A 12547-nucleotide genomic window follows, 5' to 3' on the forward strand; every position below is an offset into this window, starting at 1 on the left:
CGTCTTAATAATACAGAACTTGCCCCTAATAATAATAATAATAATAATTTTTATTTATACCCCGCCCTCCCTAGCCAAGGCCGGGCTCAGGGAGGCTAACAAGCAATAATAAAAACAAGTTGAATGAATACAACTTAAAAACAAGATTAAAAGACAACATTAAAATATTGAAACATTAAAATATTAAAATGCAGCCTCATCACAGGAGGAGAAAGGAAAAAAGAAAAAGAAAGAGGGGGAGGGAATCAAATTGGCTCCAAGCCAAAGGACAGGCAGAACAACTCTGTCTTACAGGCCCTGTGGAAAGAAATCAGATCCTGCAGGGCCCTGGTCTCATGAGGCAGAGCGTTCCCCCAGGCCGGTGTTGAGAAGGCCCTGGCTCTGGTTGAAGCTAATCTAACTTCCTTAGGGCCCGGGACCACTAAGCTGTTGCTATTTATGGACCTTGAGGCTCTTCGTGGGGCATACCGGGAGAGGTGTGTGATGAATACATTCTGGGAACAGAGATGGCATGGTGGATGCTGCCAAGTTGAGATGTGCAGGCCATTACTGTTGCCAGACTGCCCTCCCTAGTCTGAATCACGGTCAGTCTGTGTGTGCTGCTGCTGAATGAAGCTCTATGCCCACATCTGAATTTCCCCGCCTGACCATCTATCTACTTGTTCTCCCCGACGTACACACATTTGGTGTAGGGGCTGATACAAGTAAGATGGCAGTGCCAGAGCATTTTGGGTTTGCAGGTGCAAAGTTCTGCTGCTGCATCATTCGCCATCCCTGCTGTATGCCGCTCAGCCCTGGGCACCAGGTCTGCTGGAGACAGATGTTGCCAGTATACATTTCTGAGATAGAATCCTAAGACATATACAGAATTTAAAAATAATCTCATCTCAAGGACGCAAGCTTTCGCCGCCAGCCTGAAGAAAGCAAAGGTGGAAATGATGTTTGAGGTAGAATCCTATGTTGCAGTTATTCAGTCTTTTATTCATTCATTATATGTATACCTTTAGGCGCCAGGCAAACATGTTCCTTTTTAACCAAGCCTTTGGTTGACCTGATTGACATATTATATACCCTTTTAAAATATGGCTCTTTGGGGGCGGATGTTATTTTGTTATTGTTATTTTGATTTTATATACAGTATTGTGATCTTTTCTGTGAACTGCCCTGAAACTGCCCTGTATAGGGCGGTATATAAATTCAATAATAAATGAAAACAATAGCTAAGGAGAGAAGCTCTTTGCTGGCTAATTGCATCAGGCGGATGCAATCAGATCGCCCCCCACAAGAAAAGGAAAAGAATATTGTTAGCTTATTCCTTGCTGAGAAAAGACCCCCTTACAATAGAGCAGAATAGAAGGCTGGTATCTTCCCAGGAAAGAAAATCACAGGGCGCTCCCGAGCAGCCCAACCACAAACACCCCGCCCCCAGGGGCGTAATGGGCCAGCGCATCTGGCTATTAACCAGCTGTTTAATATCCCTTCCAACCCCACAACTCTTTATTATTTATGTACGTTCTGCAGTAGCGGCGGTGGGCCTCGTTCGCTCTCGCGATACTTGGGTTCCTTTATTCCCGCCGCCACATTCCCCCCCCCCCCCGCGAGTCGAGGCAGCGCTCTCTCTCTCTCTCTCTCTCTCTCTCTCTCTCTCTCTCTCTCTCTCTCTCTCTCTCTCGGGCCGCGTCCCCTCGCGCCTGAGCTATCGCGAGAAGCGGTTGCCTTGGCTCCCCGTAGCTATAGCAGTAGTGACACAGCGGCCCGAAGGGCGAGGGGGGCGGGGAAGGAGGCGAAGCCGCCGAGGAAGCGAGGCGATGCTCTTCGCGAGAGACGCTCCTGAGGGGGAACGGGCAGGGTTGGCCGGCGGTGAGTAGGCATAAGTTGGTAGACCCCGTTGAAACTCCTCGGAGCGGGCCGGGGAGAGGGGCCTTGCTTCAAGCTGGGCCGGGTCCTGAGCCCGCCTCGGAGCCGGGTGCCTCGAAGCCGGGGAGCCCAGAGACCTCGGGGGGGGGGGAGGGTAGGGCGGCGCGCGACCCTGACTTTGAGGAGGGTTTTTTTGGGGGGGGGGCGGGATAAGCTCCCCCCTCCAATTCCCTCGAAATATGGGGAAGGTAAATCCCCCTCCATTTTCACTCACATTTGGGGGGGGGGTTGTTCCCACCCTCGTCGTTTCAGGGCGCACACCCCCAGTCTCGCCCCCCCCCAATATCGTCTAAATGCTGAACTAGACTCTTAATCCCATTTCCCCCCCCCACCCCCAATCCTGGTGTGGGCGCCTTTTTGTTGTTGTTGCTTTGTCACGCTACAGGTGTTAAATGGGCACAGCATAGCTGGAGAATGCAGTTGTCACACACAGACACGTACCCACACCCCGAAACTGCAATAAAACACATCCTGTTGAATAATCTTAAGGACTCAGATTCATCAGATGCAGAAAAGTGTTATCCTCATTTTGTCAGGCATGTTCATATGGGTTCCCAAAACATTGGCTCTGTTGATATGGGCTATTTCGTTATCCTTGTTTGTAGAAATTTGGGCTTTAGCAGGCCAGCTACTGCTACTTAACATTTTAAGGCCTCCTGCAGCCTGGACTTAACTTTTTAAAATACCTCCCACAATTGCATATGAGTGTGTGTGTGTGTGTTACAGATAAGCAAGAAAATATTATCTTTGTGGCATCTGAAAGCCTACCGCAGTCCACAATGCTTATGCGACAATAAACCTGTTTTTAAGGTTCCATAGATCTCTTTTGCTCCGTTCTGAAGGATCATGCTTCTTTCATTGTTCCCTGCTTCACATTATGCATTACTAGAAATGCCTGGTAACCTTTAGGAATCTTATAATTTGAAAACCGTGGATTAAGGCTGAAATTACAATATATAGACAGTATTGAGCTATTCACTTTTTGCATCTTCCTAATAACAGAAGGCAGGGGTATTTTGAAATAAAGGCTGTTCATCATACTGTATGGCATTGGCTTTCAAACTATTATGCAGATTGTTGAGTTATTTACAAGTTTATCAGGGTTTTCTCAATGGGAAAATGAGTAATGGCAACCAGGGTTCCTTAAGTTTCTGCAAAGCAGGCTCTAGTCTTTTCCTGCAAGTAGATCCACTGCCAGTGGGCTGCAGAAGGTGGGAGGGTTTTGCTCTTCCATACAATGAAATCTCATCTCCCTCATGATTTGTGGCTGCAAGAGAGTATCATGTACAGTATTCTTCATTCAGAAAGAGCAATGATGGACACCGTGTGTGTGTGTGTGTGTGTGTGTGTGTGCACTCTGAAATGTGTTGTGCAACTCCAGGATCTTTTGGATGAGTTTGATCTCAGGTCTGATTTAAGTTCTAAAATTTCATTCCCCTGACGGGGAACCCAGTTTATTTCCCCAGACCTCTCAGTGGGTTTTCATACAATCAACTGTGGTATCTTTTTGATTCATTGTCTGGGTTAGGGACACTGTTTTACAGCAGTTCTGTTCCCACTTAAAAAACTGTAGTTTAAATACATTATTGTCTTACAATATGCTATATAAACAACTCAAAGAAAGCCACCCTAGCATATAAAATAGCTGCATTTCTTGTTACTGTGTAGTCACATCTACATACACGTGCACAGAAACACGATGCCTCTAGTATCCCTTTTCGAGATTAAACTTGCAGAAATTCTTTCACTGTAGTCCTAGGCACACTTATCTGGAAACAAGTTCAACTGAACATAGTGAGATAGTGGGGCTGACTACTGCATTTTATTAGTACAGTGGTACTTCGGGTTACATACACTTCAGGTTACAGACTCCGCTAACCCAGAAATATTACCTCGGGTTAAGAACTTTGCTTCAGGATGAGAACAGAAATCATGCAGCAGTGGCAGCAGGAGGCCCCATTAGCTTAAGTGGTGCTTCAGGTTAAGAACAGTTTCAGGATAAGAACAGACCTCCAGAACGAATTAAGTTCTTAACCCGAAGTACCACTGTATTGGTTTTGTGGTTTTTGAAGGGACCCTGGAGAAACATTTTTTTTTTTGAAGGGTTGTGGGAAATCAGGTACTGTATTTATCAGGGTGTAATTCATTTCAAATCCATCTTAAACTATAACTGGTATTTCAAGTTGAGCATTTTCTGAAGGCATTATTGACAAATTACAGTATCTTGAATTCAGAATTTAAAAATTAAAGAAATCTACCTGTATTTATCATTACAGTACCAACTTGCTGCCTCTGTCCTCATCTAACATGTTGCTTAGCACACCCATGCAAACTAGCTACAGTATAGGCATGAATGGAATCTCGTATTCAATAATATCCTTGACACATAGGAAAAAAATTCTGTTAGTTTTGGGTGACCTCATAGTCTCACTAGATATGCACCAATTAAATCAGTATATCTTTTCTGTAATGTAAGAAATATATAATATCGCATCTAAAATACTGTAAATATTTATGCAGTGCAATTTGATGTGGTTCATTATAGGCCCATGAAGAGCAGGGGGCAGCTGGGTACACTTGTCTTGGGCCTTGGTGGGCTATGCTGGCCAGGGACCCTCACCAAGGGCCTACTGGACTTATGCTGTCATGCAAAGAACACCCTGAGCCTCCCAGCTGACTGGGGACTCTTGCTTCCGTCAAGCTCTGCACGGGCCTGGTTCATAATGCCTGTCCATGGACTGAAGCATAGTTTGAATGTTTAGAGATCTTTGCCATTGTAATTTAGGAGTAGATTCTATTTTGCCAGTTTCCATCAAACATTATACACCTTGTATAAAAAGTCTTTTTGGTCAGGAGAGGTCCCCATGAAAACTTCAGAAAGTTAGATTCCTTCTATGTATAAAAACAACAGTCATCTTCCATTGAATGCAGCTTCAAATTTCATGGATTTAAACAGGGGAAATGGTACATTAGACAACTTTTGTATTATTTAGCCAAAGAGAAAATTCCCCCCTGAGCTGTATTTTATTCCTAGTTAAAATGTACTGATTGCTTTTATACAATAAAAAGCATGCAGAGGGTGAACACTTTAGTCTCATCTGTTCCAACTATCTACAGAAACCTATCCTCTTTTTAAAAAAATTCTTGCTAGGATAGCAGCACAATCATATATTTTAATATTCAATAAGGACAGGACTTCTGCCGGGCTTGAGAGAGGTTTGGCAAAGAGTCCTCTGCTCTCTGGAAAATGAAGATGATGGTGGCTGCTGCAGGAGTTTTGCCAAGTGCATCACTTCTCTTAGTGCTGGGCTGAGCACCATCATACACTGCTGCTGTGAGCCACCCCTGTCCAGTGCTGCCTGCCTCACTGTCTGTCTCCCATAGGGTTGCCAGGACTGTGATGGGGCAGGCTGTGATGATGGGAAGAGAAACTTCACAGCAACTTCTGCCTTGGTTTCCCCAGAATGCCCGTGGGCACATGTGGGAGAGTATCTTTGTAACAGAGTTAAAAGGAAAGAGAAATCTGGGGCACACATAAAATGGCATGTAAGAGACAAGTGAGAAATAAGATCAAGATACAGAATTTAGAAGGAAGTTAAATGACTCGCGTGTGAAGAGTTTTGATTTACCAGTGTCAAAACATTTTCATAAAGCTGCTGAATAAACTGTTAGACAGTAAAACGTCATTCTTCAGTACAGTACAGTCCTAGAATGAAAGGAGCTCTGATGTAGGCGGATTCAGCTCTGCCTGAGATTATGTCTGCTCCCTCCCACAGGTTCAACAAAGGAGGAGGTGTTGTGTCACCCTGTTGTATTACAAGTTATGTTGCTTTCACACCAGCTTTTTCCCTTGGAATGTTTCCTAATACCAGCTGGAGTTGCTGAATCAGGTTCCTCTTTTGAGTTTGGCTGCAGGAAAGCGAGTTGCTTTTCCTCAGCAATGTTTCCCAAGACACTGTTTTCTGAGGAGGGACAGCAGAACAGCTTCAACTGCTGTATCACAAAGTGGGCTCCACTCTTCTTGCAAGTCAGACCACTGCCATGGGGCTGGAGAAGGTGGGAGGGTTTTGCTCTTCCTTACAATGAAGCCTCCTCCTTCGTGACAAATTCCCCATCGTCTTGCTGCGAGATGGAGCATGTTAGAACCCTTTCTTATCAGCCCGTTTACTAGTTGTTTCCTGTGCTGTTGTTTGCAGGTGCGAAATCCATGCATGCATGCAACCAACAGGACAGGAAGTCATAAGGATAAGCAGGGGCAATCTTGAGAAAGATTGTTGCTTCCCTATCCTTCTTGGAAGTTAACTAGTGGGCACACACAAGTAGGAACAGTGTGCTAATGACAGAACTGCCAGATCATCCAACCCTGTACAGTTTTTCTGGTATACAGGAGAAATCATGTGGGTGAATTATTAATTACTGTGTTCCACTGAACAACCAACAGCTGTCTTGGAACCTAACTTTGCCATTTACTATGTGTAAGCATGCACCTGACATAAAAAGCTACATCAATTTGTATTGGCACAAAATTGGCCTAATTCGTGTAATCAGAGGTTATACACATCAGGGATGTAAATAGCTTTTTAAATGGACAAGAGTTGTCGTTTTTCTTTCAGTCTTCATGGATACTAGGGACTCAAATCCGTTAACACAGTGGGACTTTTTTCTGAACAAATATGCATAGGATTGTGCTGCATGACTGACAGTGGATCACAAATAACTAGGTATGGTTGAGCAGGCGGGCTTATTCTTTTTTGAAAGCCTGTTGTAGCCGTTTAAAAGGAGGGAAATCAACATGTTCTTACATACCTGAAATCCAGGATGTGATTAATGAGGGAATAAGAAGACTGCTTGTTGGGGGGGGGGGGGACTGTGTTGCTTCTGTGTTGTTAACAGCAGCTAAGGATGCTTTCTGCTGGAATATAATTTTGAATAGCTACATTAAAGCTTGTTTCTTAGTTATTTCAGTACAGCCGGATTAATTACTAAAACTGAAGTCTAAATACTATTTTGGCTTTAAGTTTGCAACTAAAAATATTATTCAGGAGATGCAGTGATGATAGCTCTGTAGTACTGTATTCTTGCTGGGCTGATAATGAGTTCTTTAACAGGGCTACATATTCTGCCTGCCCAAGACAGTGTTTTGCTAGTAGATAATGTCTTCTTCACTGTAGCAGAATTACATGAACATAAAATCTGGATGCTGGTTTTAATTGGCCTAATCATATGTTGTCTGATGCCCACCTATGCAGCCCTAGTTTTGGGAAGTTTTGAAAATGTCATCAATATTCAAACTATTCAGTAACAGGAAAAATACTCTTAAGTACTGTAATATCATACTGATAAATGAATACTCTTGGATCACTTATGTAACTGTAATAGAAACTAAACATTATTTCCCCTTTACAGCATAATTCCCTGCAAACGCACAAAAGGGAGGGCACTTTCTCTTTTAGAATACAGCTGCATGGTTCCATTGTTAAAGGTTTTAGTCCCCTGTTCTGAAGAATGATTATGGCTGCTGTTCTGTAATCAAGGATTAGAGTCCTAAAAATAAACCAAAACAAAGCTCTTAAAATTTTGCAGGTACTACACTCCTTTTGTTGGATCAGTAAATCAGTGAAAAGAGAATTGCTATGGGCATCATGGGTATAATAACATGATTGCTTTCAGTATTGTTAGTACAGAAAATGTGTGCATAATTTAATTTTTAGATTTTAATTTTTTTGCTTTATGTATCCTCAAAAGATCAGATAGGCAGGGCTTATTTTTAGCAGGAACTTGGGGAAACTCAGTTCCGGCACTTCTCAGGTGGATGCCGTTGCCGTTCTAAGAGAACGAGGGAGACGTTCATGGTGAGTTCCGGCACCACTTTTTATAGAAAAATAGCACTGGAGATAGGTAATAACAGTTTGTCTCCAGAATCTTCTGATTATCCCCTAAAATTAAATGCGCATGCAAGTAAGATTTCTTGCCTTGTTTCTGAAACACTGTAATATGGTCCCTAGCATAAACCCTTGTAGCAAAGTCAAAACCGAATAGGCAAACATACACTGTAGCTAATTGTAGGATCAGAGTGGGAAGGGACCTCAGAAGTCATGTGGTCTATCTCCTACCCTGACAATGTAGTAAATGTGCTCCTGCAGCATCCTTGAAAGGTGGCCATCCAGCCTTTGCTTAAAAATGTCTAACAAAGGAAAGTCCACCATATTCCAATACACTACAGCATATTTCCTTGCTGATCAAACAACAAGGGTGCCAACTTGAATAAAATGTTCAAGGAGGGGCAGGTAAGCCCCACCCTCATAATCGATCACATGATGTGGTGCATGCACACCGTTTGAAGGGCAATGACCATCAACTTTGGGGGGCCCCTCAAATATTTTAGGGGGGGGCGAAGGGATCTTGGCCCCTAGGAGTTGGCTCCTATGTCAAACGGCTTCTACAATAAGGAAGTTCTTCTTAATGTTTAGTCTAAATAACTTTCTTACTTGTATCAGGAGCCATTTCGGTTATTCATCAGGAAAGTTTGCGCAGATGAAAGGGATAAAATGAACAAATTGATTTGCTTTTAAACATATAGATAGATAGAGAGAGAGAGAATAGAGAGAGAGAGAGAGAATGTACAGTTAGTTTAAGCAAGGAGTATGCCACTTATTGGGGCCTGAATTATTTAGTTTAGATGGAAAACAGTTTGACAGAAACAGTAATTCAATAAGCCGATTCATGAAGCCAGTGTAGCAACCCCCCCTTCATTACTTCCATCAAAGTTCAAGTAAGGCAAAGGTCAGACCAGTTAATACAGTTGAAACCAAGAATTCTAATGCTCACTCAGAAACAAGATCAGCACACTCAAATGAGAGTGAAAAGTGTAGAGTTGTTCAGGTACATACTTCAGGTTCTCCTTTTAGCTTATCCATTAGGCTCTTCGGACTGTCAAGCAATGCTTCATAGAAAGCCAGGAATGTGAGTCAATATTGTTGTGCTGTGCTTCCTTTTGTGATGCCCTAAGTGCATGTGCTGATAACCATGCTTGGTGTGATTGCTGAGATGCTACCACAGCTAAGATTGAGGTTTTTATCTAGGAAAACTAGGAAACTCCTCCCTCTGTCTTTGCCTTGTTAAGGAGCTCTAGTGTTACTTGGACCTGCATGTGGTCGGTGAAGACAACCAAAAGAGCATACTTCTCCCTCTGCATTCGCCATGTCCTCAAATCAGTTTCTGAACACCTCTATTGTCCTTACTCTAGAAGTGAAGTGGTGTACATCTTTTCTGTTGTGGCACTGCAACTCTGAGATAGGTCCAACTGGTCTCCTCTAGGTGAGCAGTGAAAACTTGATTATTTAGCAAGGCTTGTGTGATGAGTTGATACTGCTTGACTGGCCGATTTAGATGTAGTTTTAAGCGTAGATTTCTGTGTAGCAATCTCTGTTGCTTCTCCCTGACTTTGTAGATTATTATGGCTTATTGTTGTTTTAATCTTGTATAAACTTTGTTGGTAGTGGAGGTCCTTGAATCCTAAATTTGTTATATTAAATGGTCAAATAACTAAATAATGAACTGCTGTTGGTTGATCATGTACGTGGGGCTAGCTCCTCTTGGTTGTGACCTGGGTGAGCAAAGTATATATAAGGAAATAGTCTCAAGGCATATGGTGCAGTAATTTTGCTAAAACTAACATTGCTAGGTTTCATCATGTGGATGGTAGCCTCAAATGTTGTGTGCTGCTTTTAATTTCCATGAAAGAAATATGGGAAATAAATGTAATAATTATGAAAACAAATGCCCATTCCCTCCTCTGTTCCCATTACATTTTTGTACTACGTGAGAATGATAGCATACCTCACACAATCCATTGGATCTTTGATTATATTTTGTCTGGGGGGAAAAGAGAGTTCTGTCGAACTTGAAAGTACCCAATTTTCCCAGCAAAAGTAATGGCTATGATGACACTATTAGCAATGAAAATCTTGATAGTCTCCGTAGCTTCTGTTGAGACTACCAATTCATTTCTCACAGCTGTTGAACAATCTTTTTTCTTGAACTATGAGCTGTCTTAAGTTAAACCAGTGCCTTGCCGTTGAAAAGTAGTGTATCCTGTTACCAATCCCTTGAGCCACCCAGATGCCTCTTTATCCCAAATCTTACTTGATCTCTGCTCCAGACTCTACCATGTCCATTTAACAACACATTATGACTGCCTGCTCTGGATGTGAGTAAACGGTTGGTTAAATATAGAAACAGTTTCTTATTTAGTGAAGATTTCCATGACAAATCCTTGTGGATCACCATATAAACACAACCATATGGCCAAGTCCAGTATTATCTTAAAACGATTAGCTTGGAGCTTAATACTGTCATTAACTGAAAAATACACACATCATTTTATTTGTATTCCACCTTTCCATAGTTCTAACCATGCTCAAGGCAGCTTACAACATGAAGACAATTGCATAATTACAAACATAACCAAAAGGAGCCTTAAATAATAAATAAAACATCAAAAAGTATATAACGAAATGGAACAATTTCCACATAAATCATAAGAACTAAAATAAAGATACAAATGATTAATATCAATACCAGCATCAACCCTCAAGCGAACCCCCTAAACAGTATTCCAGCCCAAGATTGAATTCACAGCTTTTGCGACTGGCTTGTGTCAAGCTATTGATAATTATATGTAAAAAAAGTTGCCGTAAGCATAAATAAAAGAACATTATCACACATTCATTAATTTCTTGATCTCATGAGATCTTATTGATTGTTGTTTTATTTAGTATTCATTGATGATGTTTAATGGAACCTAACTGGATCTTTTTTTGTTTTTGTTTTTTTTTTAAAAAGGAAAGAAAACTGTTGAATAACATCATTCCCACATTGATTTTAAAAGGTACTTCAAGCAAAGCAGTTCACACAAATGCATACTTACTAACCCCTCAATTATACCTGTTTTGTTTATTTTTAAATAGTTTCTGGGATGGACAGACTTTGTTGTTGTTGTTGTTTAGTCGTTTAGTCGTGTCCGACTCTTCGTGACCCCATGGACCAGAGCATGCCAGGCACTTCTGTCTTCCACTGCCTCCCGCAGTTTGGTCAGACTCATGTTTGTAGCTTCGAAGACACTATCCAACCATCTCGTCCTCTGTCGTCCCCTTCTCCTTGTGCCCTCTATCTTTCCCAACATCAGGGTCTTTTCCAGGGAGTCTTCTCTTCTCATGAGGTGGCCAAAGTATTGGAGCCTCAGCTTCACGATCTGTCCTTCCAGTGAGCACTCAGGGCTGATTTCCTTCAGAATGGATAGGTTTGATCTTCTTGCAGTCCATGGGACTCTCAAGAGTCTCCTCCAGCACCATAATTCAAAAGCATCAACCAGTCAATCAATCAATCAGACTTTAGTTGTGGCCAATTTCATACCTATCTGCTTGGCACCATTCTATCTGTCATTGAAACCGATTGTTACCCCTTCATTTGTATAAACGTATTATAATATGGATTGGTTTTCTTTTCTATATTAGAAAGAGAGAGCAAGTATGATTTAGTGGTTTGGGTACCTGAGAGACCAGGGCTCAAATCCTCACTCAGCCATGAAGTTCACCGGGGGCCTTGTGCCAGTCATGGTCTGTCAGCCTAACCTACCACAGGGGTGTTGTGAGGATAATATGAAGAGGAAAGAAATATATACACCACCTTGAGATCCTTGGAGGAAAAGTGGGATCTAAACACAACAACCCACCTTTTTATCATTACAGCAAGCTAGCAACTGATTGATTGATTGCTCAAATTTATATTGAACTGTTTGCTCCAGTGTGTAACACTTTACATTTACTTCCGATGGATCTCATTTGCCTATTTGCTCCTTTTTGGAGCTGTTCACAATTTGTGTTTTCACCATCCTAATATAAGTAATCCGGGGCGATCTGCAAACTGGACTTCCTTTCAGCTTAGCATTTACACAGATCATTTATTATTAAGTTAAATCATATGTTTGTCCTCATTATTTTTATGATGTTCAAATATCTGTTTCGGTCCATTGTGTCTTTGCTGTAAGAGTTTTCAATTTCACTATTTAGTTAAATCCACTTTTTTTCCATGGAGAAAGTCTATTAGGTATATGCATGTCAACAGTACAGCATGGACAGTGTTCAGAACTCCCATTGTTCTAGGTGCATTTTGCGATGGGGAATTTCATTAGTGTGAGCAATTTCTGAGCACTGGGTGCAGTATTGCACCTAAGATTTCAGATTAAACTGCAGAATGGAAAGAAAATAGAACCTTTTTCTGCCTCTCCCCTTCTAGCTACTCTCTGAAGACTGGAGAAGAGACCCTCTTAAGAATATTAGGTGGGTGGGCAGGAGAAAGAATAGACCATGTGAAAATTGAACATAATATTTTAGCTGAAGTTTGTTCATTTTCAGCTTTTAATAATAATAATAATAATAATAATAATAATAATAATAATAATGCGCACCTAGACTGTTGTGCCCATAACCTAGGTTTAAGGTGCCATTTAGCTTCTATCTTTCATATCTCAGTTTCTAATACTGAAGTTGGAGAATCTTTTCAAGCAATTCTAAGACAACATTTGACTGAAATTTGTAAAATTTAATAGACACTATTGGTTAGATTAGTG

General features: G+C 41.6%; 1 protein-coding gene across 5 annotated transcripts in view; it reads left to right on the forward strand.

Moving 5' to 3' along the window:
• The first annotated feature begins 1567 nt into the window (after nt 1-1567).
• Nucleotides 1568-12547, forward strand: part of USP54 (ubiquitin specific peptidase 54) — a 95690-nt gene continuing 84710 nt past the window's right edge. The window contains exon 1 of one of the 5 annotated variants that reach the window (XM_083440286.1): nt 1568-1860. The gene's annotated coding sequence lies outside the window, so the exon portion shown is untranslated. Of the gene's footprint in view, nt 1861-8752; nt 8800-12547 lie in introns of those variants that run through there. The other 4 variants (XM_083440287.1, XM_083440289.1, XM_083440290.1 and 1 more) reach the window with 4 other exon arrangements.

The sequence above is a fragment of the Podarcis tiliguerta genome, assembly GCF_965153285.1.
Source record: "Podarcis tiliguerta genome assembly, chromosome: 5".
Classification (NCBI taxonomy): domain Eukaryota; kingdom Metazoa; phylum Chordata; class Lepidosauria; order Squamata; family Lacertidae; genus Podarcis; species Podarcis tiliguerta.